This window comes from Pinus tabuliformis, chromosome 2_2, assembly GCF_031772625.1.
Source record: "Pinus tabuliformis cultivar Carrire ecotype Pingquan chromosome 2_2, CPIR1, whole genome shotgun sequence".
Classification (NCBI taxonomy): Eukaryota; Viridiplantae; Streptophyta; class Pinopsida; order Pinales; family Pinaceae; genus Pinus; species Pinus tabuliformis.
The window spans coordinates 1,148,048,443-1,148,061,451 of NC_142300.1; positions in this window are offsets into that span (position 1 = coordinate 1,148,048,443).

The following is a 13,009-nucleotide window of genomic DNA, read 5'->3' on the forward strand; positions in this document are numbered from 1 at the left end:
GAATCAATATTGAGCTCCTACAAATAAAGAAAAAGATGTGTATTTAAAAAAAAAATTGCATGAGTTTTGTTTGAAAAATTAGATTGAAGTGATTCAAGGGGCATAGTGAAGCATAAATATCATTGTTTAATTCCAAAATGATTCGAAGCAAGAAAATGGAAACACCTAGTAAGCAACTAGAAAGCTCTACTATGATGCGTGAAGAAGAGGAAGAAATGCAACATGATATATCTAAATTATGAGACCAAGTGCAACAAATTTTGCTCTCGCAAAGAGTAACCAAAAATGAAATGGAAGCTAAGATGGATGGTTTAAAGAATGGTTTAAAATAATACATGGAAGGTTTGAAGGATGTATTAAAATCAGGCATGGAAGGTTTGAAGGATGTTTTAAAAGTAGACATGGAAGGTTTGAAGGAAGGTTTGACAAAGTTGTTGCAAGAAATGCTTCCTAATGGCGAAAATGTATTATATGAAACTCATGATGAGAACCAAAGAATTGTTAATCATGATTTCAAAGACTCTAACATTGGATTGAAGACCCACCAGATTGATATGAGGAAGTTTGATGTCAAGGATCCAGTAACATGGATACTACAAATGGAGCAATATTTTGATCTCCATAATGTGCAACACACACAAAAGTTACGTATTACAACTTTATATTTAGAACCCAATAAATTTGTATGGTATTTATCGCTTTGTTCTCGTAAACCACTTGTTACTCGATCAATTTTTATGGAGGAAATGATACCACACTATGAGGATACAAAGAGAAACACCTTCTTTATCCATTTGATAAATCTCAAACAAAAGGGTTCAATGGAGGAGCACATTGAGGACTTCCAAAAATTGAATATATGGGTAAATGATATTCTAGAGGAACATAAGATTGATTTTTTCATAGGGACTTTAAAGGATAACATCCAACATGAGGTTAACCTTTGGGAACCTGATTCATTGGAGAAGGCATTCAAGGTGGCAAGAAAAGTTGAAAGCAAAATTATGGCAACAAGGAAGTCTACTACTCTTAGTTATAAAGATGGAAGTGTTGTTTATCCTAGCCTTCAACAACCTACAAGGTTGAAACCACAAAAATTGGAAGAAAATAAATCAAAAGGGCTTTGTTATAGTTGTGATAGCAAATACACTAAAGTTCATAAGTGTGTTGAGAAAAAAATATTTTACATAGATTGTGAAGAGGAGGAAGAAAAGGAACAAAAAACATCAAAAGAAGAGGATATACACCAGGAACCAACCATAGAGAAGGAAGAAATGAATCTGACCATATCTTGTAATGCATTGGCAGGAATTACCACTCCTCAAACTCTCAAGATAGAAGGACATATCAAGAAGAAATAGTGTTGATTGATTTGGGTAGTACCCATAATTTTATTCATTGTAAGATAACCAAGGAATTGAATTGTTTCCTATATCCATCACCAGAGTGTGTGGTGATGGTTACAAATGGAGGAACTATAAGTTTCTCTGGAAAGTGGCATAATACAAAGCTAACCATGGGGGAATATGTATTGGATATTCCAATTCTTTCCATTCCAATGGGTGGTGTTGATGTTGTAATAGGAGTCCAATGGTTACAATATTTGGGTACGATAGCTTTTAATTTTCAAGAAATTTTCTTGAATTTTTTTTGGGAAGGAAAATAAGTCAAATTAAGGGTTATCGTAGGGAAACCAGGAAAGATAATCATCTCTAATGGCATGACAAATCTTCTAAAGAAATAACAATGGGGCATAATTGCACAATTATGCTCACTATAGGTTCAAACATCAAAATCATTTATTTCTCCAGATATCCCAAAAATCTTGTATAGTCATTCCAACGTATTTGAGACTCCCAAAGGCATACCACTTATTCATGATCATGATCACTCTATTCATTTGATTTTAGGAAGTTTCCCTCCAAAAATTAGGCCGTACAGATATCCTTGTGCCCAAAATAGTGAAATTGAATGCATGGTTGTAGAAATGCTAGAGGTCAGTATAATTCAACCTAATCAAAGTTCTTTCTTTTCTCCAGTAATATTGGTGCATAAGAAGGATGAATCATGGCACATGTGTCTGGATTATAGGGAGCTCAACAAGCTCACTATTAAAGATAGATTTCCCATTCCTGTCATTGATGAATTGTTGGATGAATTACATGGAGAAATTTACTTCACCAAGTTGGACCTTCGTTAAGGATATCATAAAATTAGAATGAAGACTAAATACATTCCAAAAACATCATTTAGAACTCATGAGGGCCATTATGAATTTTTGGTCATGCCTTTTGGCCTTAGTAATTCACCTTCTATATTTCAAGGTTTGATGAATTCTATTTTAAAACCCTTAGAAAATTTGTGTTAGTATTTTTTTATGATATACTAATCTACAACAAGTCTTGGAAGGATCATGTTCAACAAGTTGACAGGGTGCTCAAACTATTGGAGGAGAAATAATTATATGCAAAAACCTCCTAGTGTTTCTTTGGAGTACGGGAGGTGGAATATCTGGGTCATATTGTATCTCATGAGGGTGTTAAGGTAGAACCTAACAAAATTAAATCCATTAAGGAATGGAAAATCCCCATAACCATAAAGAATCTTTGAGGATTTAACGGGTTGACAACGTATTAGCACAAGTTTATGTTTCCATTATGATCAAAGTGGTGTCCTTGATGGAATTCTACTTAATGAGTTGTCTCTTGATGGCAACTACTTTGGTGTTTGGTCACAACAACCTATAAATACATGTAAAACAAATCAATCTAAGCACCAAGATTTTCAAACACCAATTTAATTTCCCCCTTTGACATCAAGGGAAAAGGGTTGACCAATGTTGAATGAAAGCATCTCTCCCTTTGTTGACATGAGCGATGTAGATCTGGTTTGTTGAGTATGTATACTGAATACTGATCATGCCCCCTTGAGAAAATGTTGAAACATTTGAAGGATGTGCAATGAAGTACATGACTCTATGATTCAGCTGAATATGAATCTTCCTATTACCAAGGACTCAATCTTACATCAATCACCCAATCACAGTGGGGTTACATATTTGACTTAATTATTACATCAACCGTGACTAAATTTTACAATGATTCGTAACATAGGTCTTTACGTGACCTTTACATCAAGACAGATATGACATTTATAACCAAGACCAAAGACCTCAATAAGACCATGATAGTCATCAACAACTATCATACACCATATAGGATCTGCACCATAAGCATCTTTCAGCAACAACTCATCATCAATATGAAAGATAGGACAATGTGGCTTCAATATCGTCAACCTGTGACCAGGTTTGCAACAACAACAACATAAGTGAGAACCAAGCATATCATCATAAAGTAAGATAGGGCAATGTAGCATCAAAATATGCCATGTTTCCAAGTATCATCCAATAGATGTAGTAGTAGTATATCAATAACCATGTCTTTGTGAAAATTGCAACAACATCATTCTCTTGTCCCATAAAAAAATATTTCACCAATATGCAACTCAATTTGACATCATTATCAACCACTCATCTCATAGGCTTCATCCATGACAAAACATCATCCCATAATGAGATTTTTCTATCAACCATAATTAGAAACTCATGCATCATCATTTAAGAACTTCAACAACATAAGCAGCATCACCTTTGATAAGCATCATTATGTACCAAGGAATTATAAAGCAAACATAATGCCAATAATGCATTATTAGAAGCATATTCAATGCTCCCCCTGAACCTGTGCTAACTTTTCATTGTTAGATCTGATCATATCATCTCATATATCAGTAAGGACATGAAAGTATCTTCATCAATCGATTATCCATCAAGGTATCAACAACTTATAAAAGCCAAAACCACTTCTAAATAACATCAACAGATTGTAACCATCAATCATCAGAACCAAAAAACCAAATAATAATTATCTGAAGCATATCAAAGCCTTTTCCTGAGTCTATCCCATTCTTTCTTCATCATAACTGATGCAGGAGCATCTGGACTTAGCCAACATGTGAAAGTTTGTTCACATGTTGTGGCTAAACAAGTTGGATTTCATTGACCTGATTGGTCAAAAGGAAATTTTACTGAGAGGGTTTGATCTCTCAAGAAATGAGTTGTATTTCATTATTGTAATAAGTTAGAAATTGTCTTATTTTAGGTTCAAAGATAAGTTGTTAGCATAGGTGTGAGGTAGAGCTAGGAATTAGAAGATTTGTTGTTAGATTTATTAAAAATAGGGATTGATTTGTTAGACACAGTTAGAGTGATATCCGATTGATAAAAGGAAGGAAAAATGTAATGAAAAGACAGAGGATTGAGGAGAGGATTGAGTGGAGCAAGAGCAGGAATAGTGTGTGGATTGGGTTTTGAGACAGAGGTCTTTCATTTTTGTAATCAGGCCCAAGGCCGAGACTCTGTAAGTATTTTATTATGAATGAATAATATTGTGTGTATGATTGATTATCAATCTGTGGAAACCCTTGTACGCTGTCAGATCCTTTGTATTCAAAAGAGTGTTATTTCCTTTGTTGTTTTATGTTTCATGTCGAAATTGCAGGTTTTATAGAAGTCTGAGGCATTTTCTATAAATATCATCATTTGATCCGCTTAAATCTTGACCGTCAGATCACCTTTATCGGGTCGGCGGAGTTTATTATGTAGTTTTGGCCCCGCAAGTGTAAAACCCAGTTTACACTAAAAATGAGCACAAAACATAGTCAGATTTGGAATCCGAACTTGAAACATTTATAGGTGAGGGTCTATACCATATCGGGTCCGTAAGACCGATATTGGATCAGCACTTTGAAGCATAAGGAGCCTGGCAATTGGACATTGCAACTTGCGATCGGGCGATTAAATTGCAACCGTTGGATCGCGATCAACCGTGACCCTTAGATCTATTGGAAATAATACTGAGAGGGGGGGGTGAATCAATATTAGCAACTCAATAATTTTCCATTTCCATAATCTGATTCATATACGCTACTTCAGTGAAGGGTGTTAGCCTCCTGTTGCAACAGGGTATCATCTTTCATAATTGACATTTTTACATGCCAAATATGTCATACTTTGCAAGCTGCAGTGTTCCATATTTCCAGAAGAGACCAAAGAAGAAAGCCATGAAGTGCGCTAGTCCAAATGCCACTGTTGATTCCAATTTTGATGAGTTGTTCCAGTTTTGAAGAGCTTTCATTTAAGGGAGGTCCAAACAGTTTAATCTTGGTCTCCCTAAGTTTCAATTTCCCGTTTTAGAATATAGAGAATGCATCTGACCAAACAGTTTAATCTTGGCAGATTTGTAGATAGGTAGAGAATCAAAGGGACCCAACTGTTTAATCTGGGCCCTAGCAGAAATAAGTGTAGAGCTAGATAGGAATCATTCAAAAGAAAAATTGTAAATCCGGGTCTGCAAGTCTAAGTGCACCCAAACCAAAAAGAAGAAAAATGTTAGGTGAGTAGGCCGGGTAGGTAGCTGAGAGGTTGCAGAAAGATGACTTATGATCAATTTTGTGTTACTAAGTGTATATATGTTTCCGGATCACAGTGCAGGCAGTTTTCATTCAAAGGAGCTCAAAGGTGGACATCACTAACTCACCCTTCTTCTAATTCCCTAAGTCACTTACTAACTTCCCAAAGAGGTCAAGATCTGCTTGATTCCTCTTAGTTTCATCATCATCCATATCAGTTGCCTTGGTGAAGATCTGCTTCACTCAAGGATTTTATTTCTTTTCAAATTCTTTTCCCCAAAATTGGACCAAGGTCCCTGACCTTGGCGCCTGCTTATCATCTCCATATTAACTACTAACTCTAGTATATAACTCCCTATCAGTTGTCCCCCTTCCCCTACTAAAACTTTGTATATAAAAATCCCCCTATGTAAATATCCCCTCCCTGGCAATATAGCCATATTTTTATAAGTCCGGGAAAAAACAGTCCATCTGGGGCTGCTTTTAGCCCATCCGTGTCCAAGCAGGGATTAATCTGACACCTGGCCAGATTAATAACCTCTCCCCTAGCCCTAAAACCCTCAAAAATCCCTCTATTCCACCCCTAACCCAAAATTTGTACATAAAATATTAATCGCGCTCATTTTAAACCCATGTTTCACCCCTTACCCTAAGTCCCGAGCGCAAATACATTAACCCGCCCATATAACTTCAAACCCCGCCTTTCCCTAAGTCTAAACCCACCCGCGCGCATTATTAAATTTGGAATATTCTGCGCACATTCTCCGCCCGTATACCCCCGCCGACTCACCATCGCCGCCAGCCGTTGGATCGTCCGCCCCGCAGATCTACGGCTGACAGGCCCTCCCATCCCCGAACCGCCCGAAGCTTAGCGTCCGGGAGATGGGCGGTATTACCGCTGTACTCCCACCACGCGTCAAGCTCTCGGGTGTGGCGGAGCCCCTCCCACAAAAACCGCCCAGGCACTAAGGCGGTGCAGCCAAAATCGCTTACTGCCCTCCCCTGTGACGTAAGCCCCACGTCACCTGCCGCGTCACCCCCCTGCCACCGTACCGCTGAGTCACTAGCCACGTGGCCTCCTGCCACCATACCCTGCCACTGTACATGCCACGTCACCGTCCGTAGATGATGATGTCACCCGCTGACATCATCCCACCACGTCATCATGCTGATGTCATCACTGACGTCACCCGCCGTACGAGGTCCCATCGCTAACGTCATCATCACTTTTTGGCGCGAAGGAGCAAAAATCGCACTTCGGAGCCCCGGAATCAGTTTCTGAGGCAGTTTTTGATGAGCGATTTGCACAAATCGCTCATCGCTAGATTTTTTAGGCCGAAATGGGGAATCTTTAGGGAATCGTTTCATTTTGCAGCCCCCAGGAAGCTCGAGAGGTGCCGAATGAACCATTTTTCTTCGCGAAGCACTCAAAAAGGAGCAGAAGACAGTTATAGAGGAAACAGAGGCCGAACAACAGCCATTAATTTGTGATTAGACCCGCAGCAAAGGAGAAAAGCGACCCAAGTCATTTTTCAGAGAGTATCAAAGAAAGAAAAAGAGCCAAAGAGTATCAGCCGAAGATTTTTTAGGGGCTCGAAGCACCTGAACATTGATGGGCCCCCCAGAAAGTCAAATCAAGAAGCGTAAGCCCATCCTTGCCCTCAAATCACAGTTAAAGCTTTAAATGCAGACCGACAGCAAAGAAGCAGAAACCCATACACATTTATTTCAGAAAGCACTGCAGCAAGCCACCGAGGACAACATCATTTACTCAGTTTTGATATGGCAGCCTTGAGTGCAGCCCGAGATATTTTTTTGCATTTATTTCTGGATAGGATTAGGTTAAGTAATCATCTTTCTTTCAGACCTGTTTAGGTCAAGTTGTAATAAAAGCAGTTGTAGAGAGTTTTTCCCTATATATACCGCCCTCTACATTGTTTCAAGGGTTGGAACATTGAGAATTTTCACTAGAGACTCGCATTGAATACCTGAGTTTTTTCTATAATCAAAGATTGCTGAAAGCTTGGAGGGCCAACTGTCTGTTGTAAATGAATGTTTTTTTGGAGATATGAAGATGGAATTCTTGTGCTGCAGTCTAAAGCAATAAGTGCATCTTACCTCTGTTTATTGTTTACCATTATCTAAATAACAGAAAGAAAGAATAGCTTAGAATTTGTTTAAGTACACTCTATGCTCAATTTCTGTTGTTTCTTTATGTTTTCCTCTGAATGAATTGGTTATGAATGTGAATTCCCCCGGGCTCATATTTACCCCGATTCACCTGTGTTTGCCAATTATCTAGGGATTCTTTACTGCCCCTAGGTAGAGCTCTGTTACCCCCATCAGTTAAGTTGATTGAGAGATTCTTAACTGCCTCTCATTACTTAGCATTCTTTCCATCATTTAAACCTGAAATATTGTTTCATGCGCAACTATCTTGCTCCATTTTCCCTCTTTTGTGACCGAAGAAATGCACCAGCAGTTCTCCTCCTCGACTCCACGCCCAATGGTTTGAAACTTCCAGACTATGCCTTGCCTCTCTTTTTGAAAACATCAATTTTCCCACCACAAACAAGACAAAAACCCTCCGAACTCAAAACCTAGCCTAAAATCCTTTTCAACAAAGCTAAATCATAAAGAGAGAGCCCTCTCTGATTGCAGGTTGGCTAGAACCTGCAATCCAAAGTTGGTCTATGGTTACCTCGGCTGTATCCTTTTCCAGAGCTTAAGGACAACCTGAGTGATAACATAATGGCGACTCGGCTGGGGAACTTCCTCAGATAGTTTCACAAAGAAAGTAAGAAAGCTTTGCTGAGACCATAAATCAAACTTTCCAATTGATGTTTATCTCTTAAAACTACAGATGAAGCCTGAATGTCAGCCAGGAAGCCTTTGAAACGGTTTTTTGCTTTGCATTAACAGGACTAAATAAATGCTGCTTCAGTCAATCTTCATGCTAGTTTTAAGTTACAAATAAGCTATCCCAAATTTTAATTAGTCCCTTGTTGATTACAAAAACATTCCCAGGAAAAATACCCAAAAAACAATTCGGAAGCTGGCTCCCAAGAAAAATCCACGATATACAAGGTCAAATGCAAATCCCAACCCTCCAGCTGTTTTTGAAAACCCTAACATAATCTCGAAAATCCTTAAGAAGCAAGTAAGACAGGAAAATTTTGTTGATTTGAGCCCTGAAACAGCTTACCCTAGCTGTATTCCGACTCCTGTCAAGGTTTTGTTCTATTCAACCCCTATTTCCCTTAGTTCATCATCTACATCTCGTAGTACTCCTTCCACACCTTCATTCATTTGTACATACTAACACTACTGTTGTTTCCAGCGTTCCAGTTACTCCTGTGATCCCCATTACTCCAGTTGTTCCATTTATCCCCGTTGTTCCACTTATACCTGCCAATATGGCTAATAGATATGCACCCCTGCAATTACCTGCTAATGCTGGGGCTTTACCTCAAGAGTACCAATCTAAAATCACATATTTTGACAGCACCGGTCCTTTCACAGCCATTCAGCATACCAAAAAGATGCAAGATTATTTTGAAAACTACGAAATAGATGATGATAGCATAAGAATGAGAATTTTTGTTCAGAGTTTAACAGGTGATGTAAGAACTTGGTTCAGATCACTTGCTGCAAATTCCATAACCACCCCAGATGAGCTTTACCAATCCTTTACCAACAGATGGGAGAAAAAGAAAGACCCCTTGCACATACTAGCTGAATATGATACGATCAAAAGAGGTCCTCAAGAGACTGTTTTGGAGTACTGTGCAAGATTCAACAATGTTTACAATGCAATACCACAGAACCTAAGGCCTCCACCTGACCTTGCCTTGTACAAATTTCCTGATGGATTCGACCCAGATATGGCATACCAGTTAAAAGAAAGAGCTCCTCAAACCCTTGCGGACATGAAAATTGTTGTTGTTAGCGTAGAAGCCAATTTAATTGCCAAAAGAAACAGAGCTAGAATGGAAAGAAGAACCACCTTTAAGGAAGAACCCTCAGCTTTTGATCAAAAGCTTGATGCTATCATCAGTGGCCTGCAAAGGCTGGGAGAAAGAGTAGAAAATGTTGAGAGAAAAACATCATGGGAAGGACAATAGTCTAATACCATAAGGAACCCAAATTTTAGGAAAACGCAGAACACAAATGCTGGTAGGCCTAACCAAGACCATGATATAAGACCCCCTTTTCAAGATAATTATGTTGAAGGATCTACTTTTAGTGAACCCATAGAGGACACTCACATGAACTTAATGGATCTAAAGGGCGAGCACCAAACTGTCCTATCCCAAGAAGACCAAAATGAACCCGATTACAATCAGTTTCAAGCTAAGTCTGGCGAGTCTTTTGATTTTAAACAAGGTTATGATACCGCTGTGTATGAAGTACACAAACAATATAAGCTGAGAACTAGGACCATTGACATTTCCGAACCTAGTAAAACAAAGGAAGGCAAACAACCCAACAAGACTAAAGGCAAGGCTGTCATAACAGAACCAGCTGATATACCTATTCCAAACCCGCATCAAGTGACTGTAGAAGACATAACAGAAATACAGCCTTCCAAAGATCAGCCTTTGCCACCTTCTTCCTCGAAAGAAAGCTCGAACAGGGTTCCCAAAAACTTTCCTGAAGTTGAAAAACCGCAAGCAAAAACTTCCCATAATGCTGATAAACAAGAGCAAAACGCAGATAATTCAAATGAAACAGAAAAAACTGCCATTATCAACACCAAGACTCCACTGGAAAAGCCATTTAACTTAGAGACAGAAATAGCTAAGCTAAAAATATCCATTCCCCTCTCAGAACTTGCCAAACATGATGTATATAGGCAGCAAATTCAAAGATCACTTCAAATGCCAGAGGTTAAGGATGATTTAAATGTTCTAGACGACACCCCAGAGCTGCTATTTGGCCCAGAAGTTAATGGAAAATCAACACATGGACCGGTCCCACCTTTTATGTCAGTTTGCATATACATGACAAAATTTTGCACAACGCTATGTTTGATTCAGGGACATCGCACAATCTTATGCCCAAAGCAGTTATGGAAAAACTGAATCTTGATGTTACAAGACCTTACAAAGATCTGTACTCATTTGACTCAAGTCAAGTGAAATGTTTAGGCCTCATCAAAGACTTGTGTGTCTCCTTAGTCCAATATCCCAACAAGACCATCCTCATGGATGTAGTGGTTGCTGACATTCCACCAAAGTATGGTATGCTCCTGTCAAGATCATGGGGAGCAAAGCTCCAAGGATCCCTTCAATTATACCTTTCCTATGCTACCATTTTAGTCTTTGGGCAACCAAAGAGACTGTATAGAGAAACACTCATGAAATATGTGGTAAGTAGTGAGAGCAAGCCTGAAAATTTTCCCATTTACTCGATCCACTCTGATATGGATTCCTTTATTTTGTTTAATGATGATACAAATGTTTCAATTGATAATGAGCCCTTCGCTCTAGAGCAACAAGCACACATCAACGAAGAGTCGGTTGCACATACCCACGAAACTGTCACAGCAGTTGATGCAACCAGCCTACCAAAAGAAGTTCCCCAAACAGAAATTTTAAATCTGCCCAATCCTAAAACAGCTCAATCTCTTGATACTGACCATAAGCAAGAAATCACATGGTATTTAGAGTTTGATGGCTCTGTCAACAAGTTAGGAGTAGGGGCAGGCGTATGGATTCACAACACGTATAACAACCATGCAGAAGGCCATGCCTACAGACTGAACTTCAAATGCACAAATAACATGGCAAAGTATGAGGCTCTGCTTTTAGGCCTTAAACTCCTCAAAGCTCTAGGAGCTACAAAAGTGTCTATTTTAGGAGACTCTGATTTAATCATACAACAAATGAAAGGTAATTTTGTAACCAATGACAAACAAATGAGAGCCTATAGGACCGCTGCTACTAATATACTCCAAGCATTCACTGAATTCAAGCTTGACAAGATTTCCAGAAATCACAACATTCATGCACACAGCCTAGCCACCTTTGCTAGTACATGCAAGCTTCCTTTTGACCCAAACCATCACTTCACAGCTGAAATAAAACATAGGCCCGCTGTCCCAAATAACATTAAAGATTGGCAAGTATTCGAAAATGATGCCCAGATTAATAATTTCCTCACCCTTGAGCATGAGTTTTCGAATATTAACATCGGCATGGATGCTATGAATGGCTCCCAACACCAAACAAATGAAAATCAGCAAGATATAACAGCTGCAACAGTCAAGAAAATCTTGAAACCAACTACTTTTGACAAAGAAAACATAGAACAGCTGAAACAAATACACTTGGAAGATATAGCCAAAACAGAGGCAGACATCATTGACTTAAAGAATAACTTCCTGCCTGCTGGCCTAACCCCATTAGAAGATATGTTTGATGCCAATGATGTTCCCAAAAGGCCAAAATTACAGCCCATAAACACTGATATAGAGGAACATAACATCGGTACAGCAAAAAAGCCAAGAATGATCAAACTGTCCAAAAATTTACCACCTGATCAAAAGCCCAAGTATATTGATTTATTCAAAGAGTTCCAAGATGTATTTGCTTGGAGCTATGAGGATCTGAAATCCTATGACACCTCGGTGATCCAACACACCATTCCTTTAAAACCAAACCAGAAACCCTTCAAGCAGAAACTTAGAATAATTAACCCTATGCTTCTTCCCCCGATTGAGAAGGAAGTAAAGAGGATGTTTGAAGCAGGCATCATAGCACCTATCAGATTTTCTGAATGGGTGTCCAATCTTGTTCCTACGAGAAAAAAGACAAGTGAAATTAGACTCTGCGTAGATCTCAGAAATTTAAATCAAGTCTCCCTAAAATACCATTACCCTTTGCCTAAAATTGACCACATCTTACAGAGGGTAGTGGGATCATCTAGAATCTCCTTGCTAGATGGTTTTTCAGGTTTCAACCAAATACTTGTTCGCCCAGACGACCAAGACAAAACAGCTTTTGCCACACCCTAGGGAACATTTAAGTATGTAAAGATGCCATTTGGTCTTAAAAACGCTGGTGCTACCTTTCAATGTGCAATGGATATTTCTTTCGCCAAAGAAATACATGACTTCCTAGTTGTCTACCTTGATGACTTAACCCCATTTTCCAAATCTGATGAAGAACACCTCAAGCATCTCAGGCAAATTTTCATGACATGTATGAAATATGGCATTTCCTTGAACCCAAAGAAGTCTATGTTTGGCCTTGAAGAAGGCAAATTACTTGGCCACATCATATCAAAGGATGGGATCAGAATTGACCCCGAAAGAATACAAGCCATCCTCCAAATCCCATTTCCAAGAAACATTAAAGAGCTACAAGCATTCCTTGGAAAAATCAACTTCTTGAGAAGATTTATTCCAAATCTAGTTGAGCTGATAAGATTGTTAAGAAACATGTTAAAGAAGGATGCCAAGGTAAAATGGTCTCTTGAAACCAAGCAAGCATTTGAGAGTATCAAATCAGCCTTAACACAAACCCCTGTCCTA